The 26,102-nt window shown below is 41.2% G+C and overlaps 1 pseudogene across 1 annotated transcript; it reads right to left on the minus strand.

Annotated features, from left to right (window-relative positions):
• Positions 1–7,383: 7,383 nt before the first annotated feature.
• LOC308428319 (galectin-related protein-like) lies at positions 7,384–19,739 on the minus strand (annotated as a pseudogene). The gene is made up of 2 exons: positions 19,575–19,739; positions 7,384–7,888 (listed from the first exon to the last, which is right to left on the minus strand). The product of its transcript is annotated as a galectin-related protein-like (transcript).
• Positions 19,740–26,102: the final 6,363 nt, after the last annotated feature.

Raw genomic sequence — 26,102 nt, forward strand, 5'->3', positions numbered from 1 at the left:
CAAGAAGAAAGAATTATTGGCAGGCTGATAAATGATTGAAGCATGTGTTCAAGTCCTCTACCTGGCCTCTCTCAGTCCATTTTCTAATGTTTGAATGACTTAGACATCCAAAAGGCTACTGTTGCCAGACTGGGAAAACGCCTGCATGTTCAGGTCCGTGCTGCTTTGCAGCTGGTGTCTCTACAAGTGGTAGTGCTGTGCATTCTTTGGCTCTCAGTGGTGGGATAGACTGTTCCCATATCAGAAGTACGTGGGTGACACATAAGGTATTACATGTCATTGGAAGCAGTTTTTTTTTTTTTTTTTTTTTTTATTGTGATCCGGGCACATCAAGTATGCTCTGAGTGAACTGAAAATCTTACAGGTCACAGGGACTGGCTTGACCTGTTGACAGGAAACTGATTTTTGAGTCTACCCAGAAGCAGACAATAAAAAGACTTCAGAACAGCTGAAAACTACTTGGAGAAGTTTGAGCCTCACAAATATATCAACTACAGAATCTTAACAGCCTCATTTTCTTAAGTTGTTTTTCACATGATGCTTTGAGGCCATTTATCCTACATTCTAGAGTTTGTGGGGATCAAAAAGAAAATAAAGTCCTAAATCCTATAACCAGAACCAATACTACTATGTTTCCATGAGACCATCAGGTAGAAAATTAGAGACATGCACAGCAGCTGATACACGGACGAAGCAAGGACACCTGGCTGGGCCTGCTGCAGTCCAGAGCTCAAGGTACTATCCCGTACAGGTGAGATGACAACCATCCCTCAGGCCCCTCAGTATGGTTCAGCCATGTGCAGCCAGGGGCTGCTTCCCTTCGGAGAAGTTGTGTCTAGGGAAGCTAGGGGCATGGGCACAGCTGTGACTAACTGTGGAGCAAACGGACTGTGTCACAAGAGAGAATGGCTTGGAATTGTCCAGGTAGAGCATATTTAAACCCCATAATCTTCGAAACTTGAAACAAGCAGTACTGGATCTAGCTCTCTTCCTGGTTTTGTGACACCCTGGAAGCACTTAACCCAGAGACCTCTTAACCAGATGGTCACAGGTGATCAGTCATACAGCAGAACACCTGGAATACCTCCCCAAGCAAAGGAGGCACCACAGTTGCCTTAGTCTTTATCCAAAGGCCCTTTTCATACCTGGATATTACTATATGCTTCCTCAAAACTATATAATGTTTGGTTTACCCTATAAAAAGTGTATAAATTCAAACAAACCTCTAATAAACATAAACCAGCTAAAATAATCTTAGAGAGATGATTTACTAAAGATAGTTGGAGAAAGCCTTTACCTAAATAAACCTTAAAACTCAGATCTTTCAAGTCCTTCACCTAGAAGGACCTTACTTAACACTAAGATTCTTCAGGAAGTTCCACTCCACAATGCAAATCTGCATCATCTTTTCACCTTGGAGGGAACATCTCGACGCCTTGAGAGAGAACAACCAGAAGACACAGAAGAGGGGAGCAGCATCGAGTTTTGTCCAGTGTACAAAATGCATTTGCTGAGCTGCTTACTGGGCAAGGGGCAAAGAAATGAAATGGTGCACTGAACTTGGTAGCAAGAAGGAGAAAATAGGAGGCTCCTGGCATATCTTTGTTTATAAGACCTGAATATACAATGATCTTGGCCTGTGGCCAACAGTGACCACAGGAATACACTTGTGTGCTCTCTTTGCTGTGGAGAAAGGCAGCTCAGAGAACTGTAAGCATTCCCAATCAAGTCAGTGTGAGAATAGAAGGAACACTAATGGGCTGAATTAGGCTGTGAGAACTGGCTCAACAACCTGGCCAGTTAGTTAGCAATGTGATTATGAAGGACTGTGGTCCTTGTTATCAATAGTGACTTCAAACCAGCCCAACTCCTGCCTTTCTGTGAGATAATGCTTGCCTCATCTAGAGAACGGCAGCATATAATAGCTGGACCTCGAAGACTCGGGATCTGCCTGTGGAAGGCTGAGCTCCCAGAACAGTCAAAAAGCTCTTTTCGACCTGAGCCAACAGTGAGCCTGACACACAAGCCCATTGGCTATCCGGGGAGGGAATGCTGGAATTTCTCAGAGCACAGGGAGGGTGGTACTCTCTGGGAAAGGGTCCTTTTTGGCCCAGAGAGAGGACTGAGTCTCCACCATCAAGACTTAGGATCTACCTGCAGGAGGCTTAGCTCCCAGAACAGCCGCACAAGTGCTCTTCCACCTGAACCAAAAACTCAGGACCTGCAGGCAGAAAGAAGGCTGAGCTCCTAGAACAGACTCACAAGAGCTCTCAAACCTGAGTCCCCAGAGATAGAACGGAGTCACCGCCATCAGAACTCACTGCCTGCCCACAAAGAGCAGAACACCAGGGATCACTCTCCCTCCTGAGCCCAGGGGCCCTCAGACCACAGGAGAGACAAGCACCAGTCAGAGAAAAAAGTTCACCTACAATCACTGACAAAAAGTTGGCAAGAGGAAAGCGCAAGAACCCAAGCAATGGAATCCAAGACAACCTGGCAACACCAGAACCCAGTTCACGCACCACAGCAAGTAGTGGATTTCCCAACACACCAGATAAACAAAATTTAGACTTAAAATCATACTTCATGATTTGAGAAGCACATGAATAACCCCCTTAAACAATTAGAAATCACTCAGAAAACTACAGAAAAATACAACCAAACAGATGAAGAAATTGAAAATGGAAATAAAAAGAATGAAAAAAAATCACAAAAACAGACAACCCTTAAGATAGAAAAGCTAAAAAAGAAATCAGGAGTCATAGATGCAAGCATCACCAACAGACTACAAGACATGAAAGAGAGGATCTCAGGGTCAGAAGACAACATAGAAAACAGATAAAACAGTCAGAGAAGACGCAAAAACCAAAAAGCTCCTAACCCAAAATGTCCAGGATATCCAGGACACAATGAGAAGACCAAACCTAAGGATAATAGAGGGTGAAGAGGGCAAAGAATATCAACTAAGAGGCACAGTAAATATCTTCAACAAAATCATAAAAGAAAACTTTCCAACCCTTAAGAACGAGATGACCATGAACATACAAGAAGCCTACAGAACTCCAAATAGATTGGACCAGAAAATAAATTCTTCCCTACACATAATAGTTAAAATACCAAATGTTCAAAACCAAGAAATAATACTAAAAGCAGTAAGGGTAAAAAGACAAGTAACATATAAAGGCAGACCAATCAGAATTACACCAGACTTCTCAACAGAGACTATGGAAGCTAGAAGATCTTGGACAGATTCTCGGAGAATACAAATGCCAGCCCAGATTACTATATCCAGCAAAACTCTCAATTACCGTAGGTGGAGAAACAAGATATTCCAGGACAAAACCAAATTTACACACAATATCTGACCACAAATCCAGCCCTACAAATGATAATAGATGGAAAATCCAACACAAGGATGGAAATTACACCCTAGGAAAAGCAAGAAAATAACCATACAAGAAAACCAAAAGAAGAATAGCACACAAACATAATTCTACTTCTTTTTTTTTTTTTTTTTTTTTTTTTTTGTCTTCAAAACAAGATTTATTTTTTTTTAACATGAAAATACATGGAAAATACATTGGTCTCTTATCTGTTACAAATAAGACTCAAATTATTAATCATAACAAGAAGTGTTTCTTGAGATATTTCCATCTACACAAAAGACTAACAGCTTATTATTTTTTTAAAGATTTTAAACATTTTTTGCTTAAAATTATACATTTTTGTCAGTACAGTTTTTTTCAGACATTAAAATAAATTTTACATAAAACCATGTGAATATGTTTTTTAGTCAGTACTTGATTTTTTTCAAGGGCTTGACAGTATGCATTGAAAACGTACTAGTTGCAATAAGCGTAAAGTACATGCAAAACAAAACGCAACATGGAAATAGTCAAAGTCTTCTTGTTTTGTGAATATATGTATAGTTTTTGTTTTCTTTATTTCTTGGACTTCATACAGTCTGTGAGTTGTTTCTGGGGGAGTGCAAGCCTCTGGGGTTAGCATCCCACTATCAGTGACTGCATATTATGTCTGTTCTTTTGTGACTGGGTTATCTCACTCAGGATGATCTTCTCTAGATGCAGCCATTTTCTTAAGAATTTGGTTAAGTCATTGTTTCTGGTGGCTGCATAATTCTACTTCTAACAACAAAAATAACAGGAAACATCATGTTCATAGCAGCCAAATTTCTAATAGCCAGGGGCTGGAAATAACCCAGATACCTTTCAGTAGAGAAATGGATACATAAATTGTGGTACATTTGCACCATGGAGTACTACTCAGCTATTAGAAACAATGACTTTACAAAATTCCTAGGCAAATGGATGGAACTAAAGAATATCATCCTGAGTGAGGAAACCTAGTCACAAAAGAAAAGACATAATATGCAATCACTGATAATTGGATACTAGCCCCAGAAAGCTCCGAATGCCTAAGAAACAATTCTCAGACCATATGAAGTTCAGAAACAAGGAAGGCAGAAATGTGGAAACTTAGTCCTTCTTAGAAAAAAAATAAGTGCACAGCACCCTCTCTGAGTGTGGTATACCTAGACCTTTTTTTTTTTTCATAGAAAATTCCTTTATTATAGTGCAAATAACTTTCAGCAGTGACATAATGTAACAACACATTTAACAACACTTTACACCACACAGTAAATAAGAAAGTGTTTCTTTGAAAATATGTCATCATAGGAACATTATCTTTACATTAATGCCGGAAAATGCCAAAGCTCTTTTCTCAAGGTAATAGGGCTTGATCCTGTTTTGGATACTTTTTTCTCTTAATGCACACGGATTTGCCATTTAATGCATCAACTCTAAGAGTGATCTCTTAGGGAGTTTTAGAAAGGTTGGCAAGATTTGAAACCGGGCTTCAAAATTTAAGAAAATAATAATTTTAAGACAGCTCTGGGATAGCCCAGGAAGTATAAATCTCTTCTGTTAACTTGATTGATAGACATATTTACTCCAGTTTTACTGCAGATTGTCTAAAGCCTGCTTATTTCTCCAGAGCCTGATTGTTATCCCTTGGTTTTAGTTATTGCAAAACTAGGGCCCTGAGTGGACAGAACTCCTCGAGTCTGCAAATACTTTCCCCAGGAAGCTTTAAGCTGCACTTTCCATCCTGAATCCCCCATGTTACACCTCTCAGGCTGAGGAGAGTGTGAGCTTGTCCTATTTTCTAGCTAGCCATTTGGACAGTGGGCTGTGGCCCGGATTTACTTACTAGCCCCAAATCAACCCATCACACAACTTAGATAGCTCCAAGGAGGCTGACACTACTTTCTATACCAAGCAGCCTCAGGGATTGATTGGCAGTTAGACAGGAAGAAGTCTCTTCTGATCCCTTACACTCTCCATGCCCCAAGCTTCTGCTGAACTAACTACCTGTGCCTGGCCACTCAGAAGAGCCCTCCGAGGGGGAAGGATGCTTACTGCATGAATCAAATGCAAACCTTACAAATGTTTTTCAGGATGTGTTCTAAGTCTCTTGACAAACACTCCTCTGAAGTGGCTTTTCAACCCATGAGAAATTGCTCATGGGCTTAAAAAAATACCTGGAGCTATGAAACAGCCCTCATGGCTGACGGCGGCTGAGAAGTCAGCTAGAACATGAAGCTTTGTAAGATGCAGCTGGTACTGGTGGACAAGTCTTTGTATATAACACCATGGAACTGTGCTAAACAGTTTCAAAGTTAGAAGAATCCAAATATATCATCTATAAAAATTCCTTATTTTAGTTTGCTTTGTTTATCTTAGACTTTGGTTTTGAAACACTGTCTACATTCTTGACACATGAAGATGACATGGCCACTTCAGTGCCTCTGCATGTTGTATAAAAATCCTTAAAAGTGAAGCAGGACAAGGAGATGCCCTAATAAGACACATACACTGTACAAACAAAACCTAAATTATATATAAATATACCCCACCCAGCATCCCTTTCTTCTCCCACTACCTGTCCAAAGCAATGCCAAAGGCCCTTCTCTCTAGGACCAAAGCAGTGTATGAAACTACAAGCATCCCTAGCCTTGCAGATACATTGATAATCTGCACCCTATTGGTAGTTCTGCAAGTGCAGGGAAATAGTTTTCCTGGAAGCATGATCACTATTGGCTGCACTAAAAACCTGAAATCCTGGGACTTAATCTTTCAGATGACCTAACTGGATCCTATCTTATCAGAGAGGCAGCATTGTCTACTCAGAGCTCCAAAGGCATTGCTTAGGGATCCTTAGGGAGGGTCTCAGAAGAAAAATTATACAATGAGCTAACAGCCTAGGTTGATATAAATTATTTCTCAGTAAGTAGTTTGGGGCAACTTGCTTCTGCTTTACACTGCATTCTGGAATCATTTTCATAGCATACTATTAAAAACTGATATATAGTTATTTTAAAAGCTGTCTATGCAATCACCTCTTATATGCTTTTCATTAGTTTAATATCAACTTAATGAGCTATTATGTAAATCTAAGTAAGGAAGCCAATACTGTGCTACTTCACATGAAGGAGGAAAAGCAATGCAAACAAAAGTTCACATCATCAACAAGAACTTTAGAGTTTTATCAAAGTGTTGCAAAAATTTCCCCAAAAGCATTTATAGCAATTTATATTAAGAAGCCAAACTTGAGGGGTAAGGAGAATATGCTCAAATTCTTCAAGGTAAAAATCCACTTATTTTATGCTTGAAATACATAATTTCCCCCTCAGACCTAAGTTAATAATTTGTAGACATTGCTCATTCTCTAATACATTAATACAGATACTAAATATAAATAAATTAATTGAGAACGCTTAAAAATCCAAGGTAACATGATGCTGTGCTAAGAAACAAAACAACAACAACAACAAAAAAAAAAAACAAAAAAAAAAAAACGACCCCCAGGAAAACATAAAAAGCGAACCCCGCACAATCTACATTCTATGTAAATACCCTGACCAAAATGTCGGTGGTGCTAAGCAATTCCACTTCAGTGCAGAAACGAATTGGCGTTGATGTACCGTTGTTGTTTGTAAGGTCTTTAGCATGTTTGCTTCTAAGTATCACCTTGCTTTGCAATGATAAGTAATTGCTACCAAATCACAAACCATCACAAGTCCATTTTAGTTTAGTCTGAATAAAATCCAGCACAGATGTATTATTACTTTGTTCTGGGCATAATAGTGGCTCAGTATTTTTCTTGTGAGCTTTCTTCTTCTGGGCAAAACACAGATGAAGTTGTCATCCTGAACTTCAGCTGCACAGACAGAGATGGTGAAGTCTGCCTTTGTTTTTGTTATCTTTTTGAGTCTCCAGATCTGGCTAGGACACTTCTTTCAGACAGTCCTGTAGATGTGGCACCTGATCGATCATATTTGCAATAGAAGTGCTTCAGACATCAGCCAAGTTTGGTGATCTGGAGGTTCCCATTGATCTTTATGGTGTCAATTGCAGATAATGTTTGAATACGGTGGTAAAAATCAAAAAGTTGGTGTCCATCCACAAACACTCTGAAACGTGGGTGCTCGCAAAGAATCTCCACCCTGAACGGTTGGTCTGGGATGAACAGGAAGTAAGGGATTGCCGACTGCTCTTCGCCTCTTTCCCGATATACAAGAGTTTCTGAGGAGCTGCCGGTCTGTGAACACAGCTTTGAGTTCGATTGCCACATCAGCAGGAGGATCTTCAGAGTCACCACAGGTCAAGCTGATGGCGAAGCTTTCCGGGTTGAGATCTACGATGCCCATCACTAATACCTTCTTGCCTGGTCTCATGCCACCTTTAATGTGCCCACAAAATGGAACTATCAGTCGTGGGAAGAACACATCAGCTTGAACTGGAGAACCCAGGGAGTTGTTTAAGTGCCCATCATCAAGTTTCACCACGGCGTCGCTGTCGGCCACCTACCCCGCCATGTTCCTGCAGCGAGCGCCGGGGACGCAGTGGCCATACCTAGACCTTAAACCATTAATAATTCAAGAGCTAAGAATTTAGCCTTGTGACAATCCATATATTTAAAAATCATTGTTTAATATTTACACATCAAGAAAACTTTGACTATTTTCATGTTATATTTTGTTTTATATGTAATTTATGCTAATTATAACTAGTAAGTTTAAATGCATACTGGCAAACCTTTAATAAATCAAGTACTGACAACTATATATTCATATAGTTTTATGCAAAAATGCTGTTAAAATCTGTACATTTATCTTTGTTTTTTAAAAATAAAGTTGTTTAATTTAAAAAAATAACAGGAAACAACAATCACTATTCCTTAATATCTCTTAACATCAATGGACTCAATTCCCCATTAAAAATACATAGACTATCAGACTGGATATGAAAACAGAATCCAGCATTTTGCTGCATACAGGAAACTCATTTTAGAAACAATGACAAACACTACCTCAGAGTAAAAGCCTGGGGAAAAAAACTTCCAAGCAAATGGTTCCAAGAAACAAGCTGAAGTAGCCATTTTAATATGGAATAAAGTAGATTTCCAACCAAAAGTTACCAAAAATAAGGAAGGACACTTTTTACTCATCACAGGAAAAATCTATCAAGATGAACTCTCAATCCTGAACATCTTTTCTCCAAATAAAAGAGCACCCACATTTATAAAAGAAACCTTACTAAAGCTCAAAGCATATATTGCACCACACACAATAATAGTGGGAGACTTCAACACCCCACTCTCATCAATGGGCAGATTATGAAAGCAGAAACTGAACAGAGATAAATGAAAATTAGCAGAGGTTATGAAACAATTGGAATTAACAGACATCTACAGAACATTTCACCTTAAACCAAAAAAATATGCCTTCTTCTCAGCACTTCACAGTACATTCTCCAAAACTGACCATATAGTCAGTCACAAAACAAGCCTCAACAGATATAAGAAGATTGAAATTCTCCCATGCATCCTATCAGATCACCATGGACTAAGGATGGTCTTTAATAACAAAGACAACAAAAAGCCCACATACACATGGAAACTAAACAATGTGCTACTCAATGATAACATGGTCAAGATAGAAATAAAGAAAAAAATTAAGGATTTTTTTCTAGACTTTAATGAAAATGAAAGCACAACGTACCCAAACCTATGGGACGCAATGAAAGCAGTATTAAGAGGAAAACTCATAGCTCTGAGTGTCTCCTAAAAGAAACTGGAAAGAGGATACACTAGCAGCTTGACAGCACAGCTGAAAGCTCTAGAACAAAAATAAGCAGATACACCAAAGAGAAGTAGATGGCAGGGAATAATCAGACTGAGAGCAGAAATTGATCAAGTAGAAACAAAATGAACTATACAAAAAAAAAAAAAAAAAAAAAAAAACCAACAAAACCAGAGGCTGGTTCTTTGAGAAAGTCAACTTGATTGATAAGCCCATAGCCAGACTAACTAGAGGCCACAGAGAGAGTGTCCAAATTAACAAAATCAGAAATGAAAGAGGAGACATAACAACTGAAACTGAGGAAATTTAAGAAATCATCAACCCTACTACAAAAGCCTATACTCAACAAAACTGGAAAATCTACAGGAAATGGACAAGTGTCTAGACAGATAGATACCAGATATCAAAGTTAAATGAGAATCAGATGAACAGTCCCATAATACCTAAACAAATAGAAGCAGTCAAAAGTTCCCCCCCCACAACAAAAAAAGAAAGAAAAAAAGCCCAGGACCAGATGGGTTCAGTGCATAATTCTATCAGACCTTCATAGAAGACCTAATACCAATACTCTCCAAACTATTCCACAAAATAGAAACAGAAGAAACATTACCCAACTCGATCTTCATAGCCACAATTATGCCATACCTAAACCACACAAAGACCCTACAAAGAAAGAGAACTTCAGACCAATTTCCCTCATGAATATTGATGCAAAAATATTCAGTAAAATTCTTGCAAACCAAATCTAAGACCACATCAAAATAAACATTCACTATGCTCAAGTGGGCTTCAACCCAGGGATGCAGGGATGGTTCAATATACAGAAATCCATCAACATAACCCACCATATAAACAAACTCAAAGAAAAAAGCCACATGATCATCTCACTAGATGCTGAGAAACCATTTAACAAAATTCAACAACCCTTCATATTAAAAGTCTTGGAAAGAGCAGGAATTCATGGCACATACCTAAACATAGTAAAAAGAATATAAAGCAAACCAGTAGCCAACATTAAACTAAATGGTGAGAAACTTGAAGCAATCCCACTAAAATCAGGGACTAGACAAGGCTGCCTACTCTTCCCCCTACCTATTCAATATAGTACTGAAAGTCCTGGCCAGAGCAATTAGACAACAGAAGGAAGTCAAAGGAATACAAACTGAAAAGGAAAAAGTCAAAATATCAATATTTGCCAATTATATGATAGTATACTTAAGTGACCCCAAAAATTCCACCAGAAAACTTTTAGAACTGATAAACAACTTTAGCATAGTGGCTGGATATAAAATTAACTCAAACAAATCAGTAGCCTTCCTCTACTCAAAGGATAAACATGCTGATAAAGAAATTAGAAAAAAGATACTCTTCACAATAGTTACAAACAATATGAAATACCTTGATGTGACCCTACCTAAGAAAGTAAAAGATCTGAATGACAAGAACTTCAAATCTCTGAAGAAGGAAATTGAAGAAAATCTCAGAAGATGGAAAGATTCCCCATGCTCATGAATTGGATAGAGTAATACTGCAAAAATGACCATCTTGCCAAAAGCAATCTACAGATTCAACGTAATCCCTATCAAAATTCCAACTCAATTCTTCATAGAATTGGAAAGAGCAATTTGCAAATTCATCTGAAATAACAAAAAAAAAAAAAAAAAACCTAGGATAGCAAAATCTATTCTCAACAACAAAAATATTTCTTCGGGAGTCGCCATCCATGACCTCAAGCTATATTACAAAGCAATTGTGATAAAAAAAAATTGCCTGGTATTGGTACAGAGATAGGCAGGTAGATCAATGGAACAGAATTGAAGACCCAGAAATGAACTCTCACACATATGCTCACTTGATCTTTGACAAAGGAGCTAAAAACATTCAATGGAAAAAGGACAGCCTCTTCAACAAATGATGTTGGTTCAACTGGCACTCGGCATGCAGAAGAAAGCAAATCCATCTTTTCTTATCTCCTTGTACAAAGTTCAAGTCTATGTGGATCAAAGATCTCCACAAAGAACCAGGTACACTGAAACTATTAGAAGAGAAAGTAGAAAAAAGCTTAGAACACATAGTCACAGGGAAAATTTCCTGAACAGAACACCAACGGCCTATGCTCTAAGATCAAGAATCGACAAATGAGAACTCATGAAACTGCAAAGTTTCTGTAAGGCTAAGGACACTGTCAAGAAAACAAAACAGCAGCCAACAGACTGGGAAAGGATCTTTACCAATCCCACATCTGATAGAGGTCTAATATCCAATATATACAAAGAACTCAAGAAATTAGACTCCAGAGAATCAAACAATCCTATTTAAAAATAGGGTACAGAGCTAAACAAAGAGTTCTCAACTGAGGAATACCAAATAGCTGAGAAGGACCTAAGGAAAATGCAAATCAAAATAACCCTGAGATTCCACCTCATACCAGTCAGAATGGCTAAGATCAAAAACTCAGGTGACAGCAGATGTTGGTAAGGATGCGGAGAAAGAGGAACATTCCTCCACTGTTGGTGGGATTGTAAGCTGGTACAACCACTCTGGAAATCAGTCTGGCAGTTCCTCAGAAAATTGGACATAGTACTACCTGAAGACCCAGTTATTCCACTCCTGGGCATATACTCCAAAGATGCTCCAACATCTAACAAGAACACATGCTCCACCATGTTTAGAGCAGTCTTATTTATAATAGCTGGAAGCTGGAAAGAACCCAGATGTCCTTCAACAGAGGAATGTATACATAAATTGTGGTATATTTACACAATGGAGTACTACTCAGCTATTGGAAACAATGTCTTTAAGAAATTCCTAGGCAAATGGATGGAACTAGAGAATATTATCTTGAGTGAGGTAACCCAGTCACTAAAGAACACAGATGATATGCAGTTATTGATAATTGGATACTAGCCCCAGAAAACTCTGAATACCCAAGAAACAATTCTGAGACATCATGACACTCAAAAAGAAGGTAGGCCAAAATGTGGAAGCCTCAGTCCTTCTTAGAAGGGAGAACAAAACACCTACAGGAGGAGGTACAGGATCAAATGGAAGAGCAGGGATTGAAGAGGGAATCAATCAGGGGCTGCCTCACTTAGGGATCCACCCCATGTGCAGCCACAGGGCCCAAGCATTATAACTGATACTGGGAGGTGCTTGCTGTCAGGAACCAGATAGGGGTGCCTCATCAGGCGCTCTACCAGAGTCATACAGCTGAGCATGCTTGCAGCTAACCATCAAGCAGAGCATGGGGACCCCAGTGGGGATGCTGGGGGGGATTAAGGAGCTGAAGGGGGTTGAGGCCTCATGGGAAGAAAAACATTGTCAACCAGCCAAATCCTCCACAGCTCCCATGGACTAGAACACCAACTATTGAGCATGCATTGAGAGGCCCATGGCTCCAGTTGCATATGCAGCAGAGAATAGCAGTGTCTGGCATCAATTCGAGAAGAGGCCTTTGGTCCAGAGAGGACACATTTTCCCAATGTAGGGGAATGACAAGGCACTGAGGTGGAGAGGGTAATTGGGAGCTAGTGCACCTTCGTGAAGACAAGTAGAGAGGTATGGGGGATGGGAGCGGGGTGGGGGAAGGGCATAACATTTCAAATGTAAATACAGAGATTATGTAATACAAAAATTTAAAAACATACCAGGAGCTCTTGCTGATCTCCACAGTGGTGATGCGCACAGCAGCCTCACTGAGAGCAGAAGCTTTTCTAGGTTTCGGGTGTTGCTGAGGTTCCCCACTATTTTAGTCTTTCTCACAAGATGCTTTGAGACATTAGTAATAAAAGTCAGCAGAGGTCCTCAATGGCTGTTTCCCCATGGTATTCCATGTCAAAATTTTTAAACATTATGGTAGGCTCTTGCATGCACATGCACACACATGTGAAGACTAGAGAATATTTGTGGATGTTTCATTCTCTCTGACATGTGAGTCACAAGGAAGGAACTTAGGTTTCTCAATATGGCAGCAAGTACCATTTCCTGCTGAGCTTTCCCCTTGTCTAATCATATCAATCAAGGAAATTCATAAGCTCTTTGTCTATATTTTTCTTCTTTATAAAATATATCTATATCTGCATCTTAATCTATAGCAATCTATATTCTCTCTTTCTCTCTCTATCCCTTCCTCCCTCTCTCTCCCTTCCTCCTCCTCCTCCTTCTCTCTCTCCCTCCCTCCCTCCCTCCCTCTCTCTCTCTCTCTCTCTGTGTCTCTCTGTCTCTCTCTGTGTCTCTCTGTCTCTCTCTCTGTCTCTCTCTCTCTGTCTCTCTCCTCCCTAAATGGATCTATGTCATCTATCTACCTATCTTTCTATCTACCTACCTACCTACCACGTTACCTACCTATCTATCTATAATTTACTGAACATATGCAAATTCTTTCCACCCTAAGTTGAATACTGCCCCTAGTGAAAATACACAACAAAAAGAATTTGTGAGGGGGCTGTGGGAGACTGCAGGTGAGACTGACTTACTAGCCATTATAGAAACTTCTTTTGTTTTAGGCTATATACCAGTTTGCCTTGAATTCTTTAAAAAAATAATAAATGACAACATTTAATTGGGGCTGGCTTACAGGTTCAGAGGTTCAGTCCATTATCATCAAGGTGAGAGCATGGCAGTGTTAGGCAGGCATGGTGCAGGCAGAGCTGAGGGCTCTACATCTTCCTCTGAAGGAAGCCAGGAACAGACTGGGCATCTTCAGGCAGCTAAGAGGAAGGTCCAGAAGCCCACCCCCACAGTGACACACTTTCTCCAACATGGCTACACCTTCAAATAGTGCCACTCTTTTGGCTGAGCATATGCAAACCATCACAACACCTTAACAATTCTTACTTCAGAGATGACTGAAGTTCCACTTCTGGCTAATGAACACTCCTCCTGCTCATTTCTAGAGTAAAATTCTGTGTACATCTAGAAGTAAGACTTCTGTGGCTACATTCTAATGTGTAGGTAATATTTTTCAGTATCATCTGCCCCAGGACACAGTCATGTGAACTGCTGGGCATGTATCACATGAATAGGTTAGTTCTCTCTTACTCTGGCCTCGATCAGTTGTCTTGTTGTCCTGAATGATGTCAGTCTTTAAGAGTATTCCAAGGTCATTCAACTTTAGTCTTGATATGTCCATAGTTAGATGGAAAAATAAAAACCAGCTTGATTTGCATCGGTGTATGTATGTGTGTGTGTTGTGTTGTGTGTATGTAAGTATGCATGTGTATGTGTGTGTACTTCCTACATAGAAATACTTTTATTTTTTAAGACTAAATTGTGCAAAAATGTCAGGAAATATGAATGGTTTGTCTTCTACAAGTCACCCCCATGATTATCATGTTGACTGCCTATTTGTCACTGAACTTTTCAATGAGATGACTATACTACACACACAAGTTTAAAATAGAAAAATGGATTATACTTTTTGTAACCAGCTTTTCACTTAATATTGAATATTTAATATAGGACATTATCTGCCCTTATTTTAAACCTGGACTTTCCTTGTTGGCTCAGCCTCACAATGGTCTATGATTTAAGTATGAAAGAATAATTCATTCTTTTTTATAGGCTTTGTAGGTGGGGGTACACTGGTTAAATTATGTATAGTGATAGGTTCTACGGAAATAGATGCTCTTTATTGAGGCCATCAAGTCCCTCAGAGCTTTAGTGATTCTGCTGTATAAGTGGAAAACACAGGCAGACACGTCAACCTGTCAAGCAAAGGAATACGCAGTCTCTCCCTGATGCAATGGATCCTCAAGGCCTGGTGGCTTGCTGCATTAGGCGATGGTGTTTCATGCTCTAAAGACCAGGTAGGTATTACTTTGCGCCATACTTATAGATTGTTGAACTTTAAGACGAAGAACCAAATTTTAAAACTCATAAATCTGAGTCTGGCTTTCAGGAGGCAAGAATGCTATTTTTAGTGTGTCTGAATTGTAGGCTTTTCCTATGGTGGCTGATGAATGCACAGTAAAAATGAAAAATGAAACTCGTGGAGATTGGATCACCAAGAGATTGAAAATAACGCCCAGACAGTGGAGCCTTTGGGTCACCAAGTTGAATTCGGCTCAGGTCAGTGATGACTACAGACTGCTCTGTCTGGTGGCAGTGAGGCTTGCAGAAGACCCATTCTTCACCATTCGCTGCATTGACTATGCTCCAGGCTCGCCAAAGCCCAATTTGCCATCTTCAGCCTATAATCCCATCGAGGGTACGGGTCATGTCTGTGCCATGCACTTTTCTCTCAGTTAAGCAAGCACGGATTAGATGCACTTGATTAGGGAGACAAAGGAACTTTCTGAGGTGTGAGTTTGTCACTAGCAAGCATTCCTGTGAAATATGAAAGTAATGTTGTAGGGCTGGAGAGATGGCTCAGCGGTTAAGAGCACTGCCTATTCTTCCAAAGGTTCTAAGTTCAATTCCCAGTAACCACATGGTGGCTCACAACAATATGTAATGGGGTCAGTACAGTGTACTAATATGCATAAAATAAATATATAAATCTTATAAGAAAAGTAATGTTGCTTCCAGTTTGTTCTGGGTGGCCTTGGAAATGGTTTAATCTCATGCAATGACGAACAGTCCTCTTTCATGCTCCTGTCAGCAAACAGAGTGGACGAAATTTCTTGTTTTGTGACCTGCACATGTTGCTCGTGTCTAGTTCAACACTCATTTCTGATGATTTTTCTCAATCCCTTCAGCTCACTTTGGCTATATTGTGCCATTATAAATTTCATTTACCTTGCCCATATTAAACATAATCTTTCATAAATCTGTGGGTTTTTATATTTTATTTATTTTCTTTTTTATTGGTTATTTTCTTTCCTTACATTTCAAATGTTAGCCCCTTTTCCGGTTGCCCCTCTGGAATGCCCCTATCCCATCTCCACTACCTCTGCCTCTAAGAGAGTGTTCTCCACCCACCCACTCCCTCCCATCTCCCTGCCCTGGCATTCCTCTGCACTTGGGAATTGAGCCTTCAGAGGGGCAAGTACCTCTGCTCTCCTTGATGCCTGATAAGGCCATCTTCTGCAACATATGTTACTGGAACCATGGGTCCCTCTATGTGTACTCTTTTGTTGGTGGTTTAGTCTTTGAGAACTCTGGGAGATTTGGTTGGTTGGTATTGTTCTTTCTGTGGGGTTGCAAACCCCATCAGCTCCTTTAGTCCTTTTTCTAACTCCTCCAATTCTCAGTCCAATGGTTGATTGAGAGCCTCTGACTTTGTATGTCTCAAACACTGGCACAGCCTCTCAGGAGACAGCTATATCAGGGACCTGTCAGCATGTACTTCTTGGCATCCACAATATTGTCTGGGTTTGGTGACAGTATATGGGATGGATCCCCACAGTCACTGGGTGGCCTATCCTTCAATCTCTGCTCCAAACTTTGTCTCTGTATTTCCTCCTATTGCTGTTTTGTTCCCCCTTTTAAAAGAACTGAAGCATCTCCTCTTTGGTCTTCCAACTTCTTGATCTTCATGTGGTCTGTGGATTGTATTTTTGGTAATCCAATCTTTTGAGCTTTTTATCCACTTATCAGTGATTGCATACCATGTGTGTTCTTTTGTGACTGGGTTGCCACACTCAGGATGATATTTCTTAGTTCCATTCATTAGTACTCCACTGTGCAAATGTACCACATTTTCTGTATCCATTCCTCTGTTGAAGAACATCAGGGTGCTTCCCAGCTTCTGGCTATTATAAATAAGGCTGCTATGAACATAGTGGAGCATGTGTCCTTGTTATATGTTGGAGCATCTTTTGGGTATATGCCCAGGAGTGGTATAGCTGGGTCCTCAGGTTGTACTATGACCGATTTTCTGAGGAACCGCCAAATTGATTTCTAGAGTGGTTGCAACAGCTTGCAATCCCACCAACAACAGGGGAATATTTCTCTTTCTCCACATTTTCACCATCATCTGCTGTCACCTGAGTTTTTGATCTTAGCCATTCTGACTGGTATGAGGTGGAATCTCAAGGTTATTTTGATATGTATTTTTCTGATAACTAAGGATGTTGAACAATTTCTTAGTTTTTTTTAGCCATTTGATATTCTTCAGTTGAGAATTCTTTATTTCTGACCCCCATTTTTAAATAGGGGTATTTGATTCTCTGAAGTCTAATTTCTTGAGTTCATTGTATATATTGGGTATTAGCCGTCTATCAGATGATGGGTCAATTCTGTATTTTTTACTTCTTTCAATCTTAGTTTCTCTTCTTTTTTATTCTCAATTTCTCATAATGTGTTAACAAGTTCTGAGCTTTCTACTGGGCCATCAATGGACACTCTAGACAGAAAATAAGAAGCTGGAAAATAAGCAATTTTTTTTAACATGCAGCTGCTGAACAGCAGTAGTTAATTACCAGAGGGGGATAACTTTAGGCTCACAAAGAGTTTAAAAAAAAAGTAAATGTTACTAAATGTTAGCAACTTTGCCCTGGATAAACTAAGTTCAGCTCTGAGAAACAATGACTCCAATGTGCCTTCATTGTCTCCCTGAGCATACTGTGATGTCACACTGAACAGCTACCTACAGACACAGGGAGCTCACGGTTTCCTGGGCAGAAGCCTTGGTGACTAAACCAGCACAACACTAAGGTACTCTTTGCCTGGCAATGACTCTTTTCCTTTCTGATGATCAGAAGCCTATAAAAGACAGGGATCCTACCCAAGCACTGTTGCTGATGCCAAGAAGTGCTTACTGGCAGGAGCCAGATATGGCTGCTTCCTCAGATGCTGTGCCGGAGTCATACAGATACAGTTGAGGATGCTTGCAGCTAACCATCAGACTGAACACGGGGACCCCAATGAAAGAGCTAAAGAAAGGACTAAAGGAGCTCCCATGGGAAGAACATTATCAACCAACCAAACCCTCCAGAACTCCCAGGGACTAAAACACCAACCAATGAGCACACATGGAGAGACCCATGGCTCCAGCTGTATACGTAGCAGAGGATAGCATTGTCTGGCATCAAAAAGGGAGAAGAGACCTTTCGTCCAGTGAAGGCATGTTTTCCTAATGTAGGGGAATGCAGAGGTACTGAGGTGGAGAGGGTGGTTGGGAGAGGGAACACCTTCATAGAAGCAAGTAAGGGAGAGGGGGATGGGAATGGAGGGAAAGAAGATAACATTTAAAATGTAAATACAGAGAATATCCAATTTTAAAAAAAAAAGACAGAGATCCCAGGTACAAGGAACCCAGTTGCCTGTACTATCTTGTCCCAGCCTGGACTCCTACCTCAGCTGGAGGATATCAAATTGATGCTGCATCTTTTCTGCTAACCCCTTCTCCTTGATGTTCAGCTCCTTCTAATTCAGCAAGTGCTAGAGCACGTTCTGCAGTCTTCCCAGTTCCTGTACATTAGAAGACGGAGATCTTAGTAGAGGATCGTACATAGGCTAACACAGAGCAAGCATGTAAAAAGAATGTCAGTAACTTCTCCACCTAGCTTTTTGGGAGGCACGAAACCCTGTTTCGAGATAGAGATTGACAAGAAAGGAAACTAATATTCTCTTCTGGCCAATGCACACATACATTTTGCACCACACTGCCCATGGAGTTCGTGCTTGATGAGCAGCACGGGAGTGTAAACTAAAGCACAGCAGTATTCTGAGGAGAGGTTCAGAACTCTACTGTCCATCATTTCAAAACAAAACTGCTACGGGAAATGTGCTTTGCCTGGGCAGACTGTATTGAGATGGTTGGAGAATTTTTCCCCCAATGCCCCCAAGACCTTCAGCTTTTTACCCAGCCTACCAAGGTTCTTCCCATATCGGTGGTCACCTAGTTAGCTCTAGAACATGAGCTCCAGGAATGGAGAACCCTCTAGCATCACTCACAGTAAATAGGGCTGAGAAACTATGACTCGGGGTTCTGTCTGTGTCAACCAAGAGCTGGGTAAAGGGAAGAGACCATATTGTGATGAAGGAAGAAAGAAGAAAGCCGTGTGCTAACCAAGACCGATGCCCACGAGAAGCAGTAATTTAGCACTGACAGTGAGCTCTTCTGCTTGCAAGGTGCTCCCCATGAGTAACAAACCCTGCCATGCAAATGAGTCGCGGAATGCAGAGCACCCTCGAAGCTCTGTGAATTTTATCCTACCTATCATCAGAATATGTACACGTGTGACATGTTATTCTCCAGTCTCCCTCACTTGACTGCAGCTTCAAGCAGAGCATATGTGCAAACTTTCAAATATTTCACTGTTTTATCAGTTGGGCTTCGGGGACGTTAGCTTTCCAGAATCATTGTATGTAGGCAAATAAATAGACAATTATATTATATGGTTGGAAAAAAATCGTGGATTGGGAAGGTGGTTGTTGAAAGCACAGATATATGGATGAGTGGAGAGAGAAATCAAAGGGCGAATGGTGTTAGCCACCAGTCTGACCCGGCTGCCAACCTTACCTGATGTTGGTAGATGTGGAGGTTACTGGTCTCTTCATCTTGCTCCTTACAGATCTCTTTCATGCACCCAAAGTACTGCTGTGGTAGGGACCAATCACCCTGCGCTTTCTTGTCCCTCTGTGTCAGCATGTCCCCCTTCTTCCTTGACTGAGACAGCGCAATCATAATCCAGTTGTACAGGCTGCTGGAAACAGGGGTGTCATCCTGCCGTTTCTCCTTTCAGATCCTATGAATGCCATGACCCTCCAGGTTGCTATGATAACCTGAGAAAAAGCCCAATACAGCCACAACAGCTGCACTCAGAAGACCATGAACAGTCAATTGTGGAAAAAGTAAACATCTTTTAACATCCCCAACTCTAATAGGGATCCATGTCCCTCCAAAAGAAAAAAGAAATCTCCACCCATCCTTATCATTCTAAGGTACAAATGCCCAGTTTCATCTATCCCTCCAGTGTCCCAGGCTTGCACAGGATGCTTTCCAGCAGAAATATGTTGTTACTGCTGCAGCTCCATTCATGTAACTGCTCTGGAGCTTATCCCTCCCCAGCGCTACTCAGACAAAGATCTTTGTCCTGTTATCAAGAAGGATTCTTTATCCTACCCCAGCTGCAATAAGGATAATCTCAATTTTTTTTAAATTTTATAACATGTGCCTAATCAACAGTGTCACAGAGGAGAGGTGAGACATCTGCTCCAAAATATAAAGTGATCCTGGACCATGATGCTGAAACCCTGGAGAGCACAGGGGACACCAGGTCCCTGCGTGTCAGCCTATGACAATTATCCCGCACATCTTATGCACCACTCCCTACACGACTCCAGTGACCAGTGTAGTTTAGAGGTAGGTAAATACAATTCAGAATTACATACAGTATGCTATGTATTGCATCATAAAATGTGTAACAATAAAGAAAGCCACAAGATCCACATAAAAGACACACTTGCTCTGTGTTGGCCTGGCTGGCTGGGAAGTCACTCTGTAACCCAAGTACCTGGAAATAACAGAGAGATAAATATTTTTGCATGTGAGTTCTGTGATTTTGGTAGTGGGACAACATCCTGATTTAAAAAGAAGGTCTTAAGAATGAACAGTTAGAAATCAATGTTTATTGATCAAAAAATATTACTTTAAAACTGGCTTATTAAAAACAGTCAATATGAGGATGGAAGAGACACAGGAAAATTTGAAAACCACAAGAAAAAATGGATACCAAAACCCCAAAACAAACAAACAAACAAAAAACCCAAACCAAAACCAATATCTGCAAACTCTTACTGCAGCTGGTCTTGGACACTTACAGACAAAGCAGTAACCTCAGTTTTCAAGAAGTGTTCTCAAAGGGATTCAGACTCAAAAGCATCCCCGCTGTCTCACTGACTACAAAAATGTATGGCCTATTCACACTAACAAAAGAGAATATGATGAAGAAAATCAAACCCAGGGATTCTGTGGTTGGGGGGGATGAGGTTCAGCAGGCAGCACATCCTTCCTTCTGAAGAAGGGTCTTCCTGAGATATGACCAGTTCCATTTTACACAGCAGCTACTCAGACATGAGAGAGGAAGGCAGTGAAGACCAGCATGGTGGGAACCTGCCATATCAGTTGTGAGGATGCTACCTCAACCCCCTCAACTGTGCTTGAAAGTCAACATTGAACTTTTAGCTCAAATCATTATATCTCCAGAGAAAAGGAATCATACAGTAGTTGCCCACAGAAATTTTCTCAGGCTAAAGCACATGTCAGGATTTGAGCTATGTGGTATATATTTTCTGTTCTATTAAAATGACTAGCATTTTCTCCTACAATCCAGGGGCATCAATTTGTAAGAGGGTCCTCATGGAGTCAGTAACATGAGTGATATGCACTATATTCATGATGAACTAGTTCCTGAAGCATCACAGAATAGACACAATACAAACAATGACAAGGTCACGAGGCTAGCTCAGTCTGACTGCTCAGAATGAACCTAACTCACAAGGAACAGGCAAAACGCAACGCAGCCTTTCATGTTGGAGAAGCATTTCCCAAGTTGCCTGCCTGAATACAATGCCCCCCTCACTTGGTCTAGCACCAAAGAGAAGCCTCATTTCCTTAGACATATAGTTGGAAACCCACTTCCTGGCTCTCTATGTAGTGTCTATATGTTATGTGCCTGGCCCTTTAAATGACCCCATGCTCTTCAGTGCCAGCTGGCTTTTGGACTTCTGGGAACAGAAGAGGGTAGAAAAGCCAATGGGGGCTTCTAGGGACAGTACAGGTGAGCCAAATGATTTGGAGAGAACACAATAGTGGGCAGAAGTAGGCTCTAGGAGACAGAAATACGGTAAAAAAAGAAAGACACTTGATGCACAAAGAAAGTAGGAATAGAGAAGAGAAAAGGTTTTGAAGCAGGAAATGAAGAGAAGGTTGAGAGTGATTTGGGTTGGAAGACTGAGAGGACACTTGGTGACAGTGGAGGCAGGAAGACAACAGACTTCTGGGTACAGGAGAGAATATTATCCAGCAGAGGCTGAGAGGAGAGAACAAGGATTAAGGAGAAGGAGAGAGAAGTAGGATTGTGAAGTAGGCATAAGTCGGCTTCAGAAGACAGAAGACAAGGATCAGAGAAGAAAAAAGAAGAATGTGTAGAGCAAGAGATGGAAGAAAAGAAGAGAGACAAGAGAAGAGGAGAGGGAAGGAAGAGAAGGAAGATAGGAAAGTTGAGGGGACGAGGAGGGGAGGGGAGGAAGAGGGAGGGGAGGGAAGGAAAGAAAAGGGAAGAGAAGGGAAGGAAAGGGAATGGAAAGGAAGCAAAGAGGAAAAGGGTTATGAAGAGTGAAACTAAGACAGTAGAAAGTGAAGTGGGTAGCACACTGGGAAGACAGTTGGTGATGGTTGAGATAGGAGGAGGTGAGATGTCCCAGAGAGATAAGAGACAGATTTAAAAAAAAGAACCTAGAAAGTAACAAGAAGAATATAAACAAATCATAAAACAAAAGTTACCATATACAAAATTTTACATTTATGCCAGTCTGTTCCAGAGCACTCCTAGGAGGGATCTGATCACCTCAGCAGCAGAGGCTTCTATCTGCCTGGGTTTGGCCTGGGAACTCCATAACCTATTCTATCCAGAGAATGGGTAGATATGGGTAAACCCGCCAGAGAACACTCAAGAATAGAATCTTCTCTTTATTGGGAATGTTCCTAAATAAATGTAATTTTGGTCAGCCCAGGAAAGTGTACACTTTGAGATCCCATCACATGGGAGGCAAAGCAGACAGATATCTGTGAGTTCAAGGACATCCCGTACAGAAGGAGTGAAAATGCCTCAGACACACAGAGCAGCAAACATAATGTTTCCTGAACACAAGTTCTTGTTGACTAGTCCAGCACAAACCCTTGAGGCGTTCTTTCCCTGGAAGATGCTCTTAGTCTTCTTGGTGAGCAGAAGTGCATAAAACACAGAGATTCCAAATGCAGGGTCACGAGAGGATGGACCCTCTCCTCCTAGCCTGGGCTACCACCTCATTAGAAGACTCTAAAGTGGCGCTGCAGCTTTTCTACTAAATTCTTTTCCTAAATGGCCAACTCTTTCTGCTTTTGCACACACTGGAGCATTTCTTCCCTTCTTTCCACGAACTGTTCAGCAGAAGAAGATGTTCTTAGTGGATGGTTTGTCCAGACCATCATACCAGAGCAAGCACATACAGAGGAGCCCAGAGCTGGCTGCTCAGCCAGGCAAGTCAGAAGGTTTTTCAGACAATATAAAGGTGTAAGAGCCTCAGCACATTTTAAAAACTAGAACAAGAATATACAACGTCCCTGTAACAAATGAATGCCAAAACAAGGAAAACCAAGAAACCCCAAACCACAACCCATCTGCAATCTTTTTACTGCAGCTGTATGGGCACAGACCTAGTGTCCAGACCTTCATACAAGTACAAGCATATACAGCAGATCCCAGAACTGCTGCTTAATCAAGCAAGTATGAAACTTTCCTAGCAAGCTTCTTGGGAACTAAAAACACTGTCTCAAAGTAGGGACCAAGGAGAAAATTCCCAAATGGTCTCCTCTAGCCAAAGCACACAGCACAGTGCACGGTACCACCTACAGGCTTCATGCTGCATGACCATGGGGGTTTCTATTGGGCACACCAACTCTTTTAGAAGAGGTTTCAGAACTCTGCTATCATTCCTTCAGATCAGTAGTGCAGTGATGTGCCTGCTCTTCAAGGCCAGCCTGTTGAGGTCATGAGATAACAGTTTCCCTGAAGCCCTACATCTCCTGCTCTCCTGTCTATCTCATCAAAAGCCTTCTCACCTCCCTTGTCATTCAGTCAGCTCGAAACATTAAATTTCAGGAACAGAGAACTACCTAGCAACAGCCAGAGAAAACAACGCTGTCAGGGATATTCAGGCTTCTGTCCCTGTGAACCAAATACTGCACAATGAGCAGAGACCTCACTGGGTTGCAGGAAGAAAGAAGGCCACCAAAATCCATGACCATGAAAAGCACACATTTGCCATTTGTACTGGGATGGTCTCCTCGAAAACAGCTCCCTGCCTGTTACGTCCTATGACCTGTCTTGCAAATGAGTCACAGAACTGAGAATTCACTCAAAGCTCAGGGCTCAGCTAGCACCCTGCCTCTTGTGAGTGCATGTATATGTGACATGTTAATCATCTGTCTTCTTCATTGAACTGTAGCTTCAAGCAGAGCAGCAGGATATGCGCGCCAACATTCACTTTCTCATAAGACAGTACCTCCCCCATATACTTGTGAATAGGCAGAGCAATGAAGGATTACATTACATGAGGTGGTGGGTGGTAAGGAGTGTGAATTAGAAAGGTAACAGGTAAAAGCAGAGGTGTGTGGATGAGCAGCCAGGCAGTCAAAAGGGCAAATGGTCCCAGACATTAGCCTTACCCAGGTGCCTGTCCTCCCTGTGGTTGATGGGTCTGGAAGTCACTGGTCTCTTCTTCTTGGTCCTTTAAGATCACCATAATGTCCCCCAAGTGCTGCAGCAGCAGGGCCAATCTCCCTACATTTTTCCCTGCCTCAACATATTCACCTTCTTTGGCTGACACTGCTCCATCAAAAGCCAGCTGTGCAAGGTACTCTAGAACATGCTAAGTAGAACAAGCCTCTGCCAGCCTCCTCCCGAGTCTCCTACTTCAAGGTCCCTATGAGGCTACCTATGACAGTAACCCATGAAAAATACAAAATATCCCAAAACCAACATGACAGTTGCACTTTCAACAAACTGAGAACAGTCTGTCCAGGAAGGAATAAGAAACTACTACCATTCCTAAAAGCAACAGAGATCCATGTCCCTCCAAAGAAAGAGGAATCTTTACCTGTCTTGATATTCCAAAGTAATGAGGAAACATAAAATGTCAGAGGTTAATAACCTCTAGGTAGGACAGGAGAACCTAGGAGTAGATATCCTATCTTCTTTGTCCATAACTAGAAGCTCTACAAAATCCAGCCTCAATCCTTCAGGCTCGGGGCTACCTGATAGATAGGGATACAAAACTGAGCTATAGACTCTCCAGTCTGCAATGAATGGCAGAAATGGTCATTTCACAATGGCAGGAGTCCCTGACAGACATGTACCTGCAGAAGCCTGTCTCATTCTCCAGATCCTCGAGGTTCTCTGATGCTTCAGTGTTCTCATTCCCCAAGCTCTGCAAGTCTTACATGACCTGTTTATGCTTCCTCCTCATATTCTCAGAGAAAGGTTTGAACTGAGAAGAGGCTGTCACAGGGAGATGAAATCCCATGAACACAGATTGAAGGATCCTAGGGAATCTATATTCTGGATGATTCTAGCCAGGGGATACCACATTATGGGTTCTATATACTGGGACATGATGGTGATTATGAATGTCTTATCCTGGCCCAAGTCATGCAGAGGTTATGTGCCATGTGCAGGGTACCTGGGCTGTATGAGTCTCAGTTGGACTGGATGGACAGTTGAGCCCATTCTGTTCCCAGGAGCCTGTGCCATAGGGCTTGGCCACAGGTACCAGTGCTTGTTTAAATGACAGGCATTCTAAATGTTACATAACTATTTCTGGAGCTAGACATTTTTAGAATATGCAGATAAGACTGAAAAGTAAAATAGCGTTAAAAACTATTCAATGCATTTCAATGTGCCTCCAAGGTACACATAAAAGCCAAGAACTGCTTAAAGAGGGGCCTCCAGACCCCACCACTATCATCACTTTGATACTATGAGACAGACAAATTCTCAAGCTAAAACACAATAAATACCCCTGATTCACAGTATCTGGAGGGACATGCCAAAAAAATGTATATACATGACTGCACAAGTGAGAAACAGAACATGCACAGTGGGATGCAGAAGAAATACTTGGAGCAATATTGTCTCAGAGTAAAGGCACAAGGAGCAGGAGAAACAGTAATGATCTCAGGCATCCCAGACAAACATTAAGATGGGCAAAGTGGGTCCAGGCCCCCGAGATGATATGAGGAGCCTCTAGCACTAAATCACATGCCAGGCAAGTAAAAAGAGTTACCACA

Source organism: Micromys minutus, assembly GCF_963924665.1.
Source record: "Micromys minutus genome assembly, chromosome: 12".
Classification (NCBI taxonomy): Eukaryota; Metazoa; Chordata; class Mammalia; order Rodentia; family Muridae; genus Micromys; species Micromys minutus.